This window comes from Mus pahari, chromosome 13 (genome assembly GCF_900095145.1).
Source record: "Mus pahari chromosome 13, PAHARI_EIJ_v1.1, whole genome shotgun sequence".
In the NCBI taxonomy this organism is placed as follows: domain Eukaryota; kingdom Metazoa; phylum Chordata; class Mammalia; order Rodentia; family Muridae; genus Mus; species Mus pahari.
Window position 1 is genome coordinate 75175405 of NC_034602.1, and position 1850 is coordinate 75177254.

General features: G+C 40.4%; 1 non-coding gene across 1 annotated transcript; it reads left to right on the forward strand.

Moving 5' to 3' along the window:
• Positions 1–258: 258 nt before the first annotated feature.
• Positions 259–416, forward strand: LOC115065296. Its single transcript, XR_003845080.1, has one exon. It is a non-coding gene; the product is annotated as a U1 spliceosomal RNA (small nuclear RNA).
• The last annotated feature ends 1434 nt before the right edge of the window (positions 417–1850 follow it).

Sequence of the window (1850 nt, forward strand, 5' to 3'; positions counted from 1 at the left end):
AGGGGCAATCATTCCCTCTAATTTGACCTCCTGGGTTATATTGTAGCACTTTCAGAAGACACGGACTGCTACTCAGTACTGTTTCTAACTCTGCCATGTCATTTCATGGAAGCCACAACTATGTTATGACTGTTGAACACCTAGAGTAAGGCTTGACTCAAGAAATAAAAAAATAATAATCCTTTCTAAATCAAGTGCTCTACTACAGTCTCCTCGTCTGCGTTTTGATTGGCAGCATCATATGTAAAAGAGACCTTCAAACACCTGGCAGGGCAAGTACCATGATTACAAAGTTCATTTTGCCAGGTTGAGGTTTATCCGTTGCACACCAGGTGTGCTGACCCCCATGATTTCCCCAAATGTGTGAAACTGCATAGTTTTGTGGTAGTGGAGGACAATGTTTGTGCTCTCCCCTGAGGGAAAAAAATAAATGAATAAAGGAGACCTTCAAAACTGCAAAACTGCACAGATGGAAATTAATCTTTTCTGTCTGTGGGAAAAAAATAATTTGAGTTTGCTTCTATTGTTGGCTTCTCAGCTTAGCAGTTGAATTGTGCAAGCCTGTTTCAATGACCCTGTAGTCTTAACAATGTGCATGTATTTGTTTTCCAAGTCAAAGGGGGAAGGCATTAGAAGCCACTCAATATTTGCTTTATTTGTCCAAGATTCTAACCTCCGCCTTTAAGCAGTGGAACTTCACTATGGAGAAATCTTTAAACCCCAGGCCTGCTGACTGGTATAAGCTCTGCATGGGTACCACAGAGGAACCAGCAATTAGGCTCCATACAGTGACTCTCGAATGAAGAGGGTAGATTGATGTCCCCATTTGTGTTCCATTGCCCCAAAATACTATCACAGCATGAGCAGCTGTGTGAGAGCTCTACTGAATTTGTATTCAGGCAAACAAGCTAAAAGGTCAACATGCATATATGTTTATAATGGAATTGGTATCTGCTAATCGATGAGGAGAATGTTTCTTCCTTTACAGTAACTTTATGAACTTTTCTGCTGAGAGCCTGCAGTCAGCCCTGTGAAAAAAAAAACCCTTACAAATTGCACTTCAATATTTTCTCAGATACTTAAGACAAAGACTGTTCAAACTGCTCGACTATTGACTTTACCGTTTCCATGCTAAGCTTAAGATGCCGTACCTAAGTACTAAGTTTTCATACCAATTAAGGAGGGAAAATGATCTACGGTATAACTAGTGTAAGACATTTTAAAAGAATATTTGTTTTGAACTGTATATTGTGATATAAATTCCTTACTTTTGCAAATACTGTTTAATTATAGAGTAGGGATGAGGCAAAGCAGCTTCCTCGGTGACAGTAATTATCGACCACCCTTAATAAATGCAGTTCTTTCTACAAATACTTGTATGGAAAGGTGTCCTCTACCTCCAATATCCAAGTTTATCAACCTGGAACTTAATGTTTCTCTTGTCTGTTTAGACCAAATACATTGTTCGCATGACTCGCAAAATGCCCAGAAAAGCACATCACAGGTGAAGCATCATTTTTGGAGCACATCATCATCGTCTCAGAAAAGGTCTGCTTTCTCCTTTATACTGCCTCAACAGTTCTGGGCATTCCTAATGATGTGACCCTTTAACACAGCTCCTCCTGTCATGGGGACCCCCCCAACCATAAAATTATTTTGGTGCTACTTTATAACTGCACATTTTGCTACTGTCACGAACCAAACGTAAATATCTGATATACAGGATGTCTGATCTGAAACCCTCAAAGGGGTTTCGACCCACGGGTTGAGAACTGCTGCACTGTGTGGTCTGATAGGACCACTTTCCAAGAATCCACATCTTCCCAGTCAAGTGCCTCCTGTCATGTACC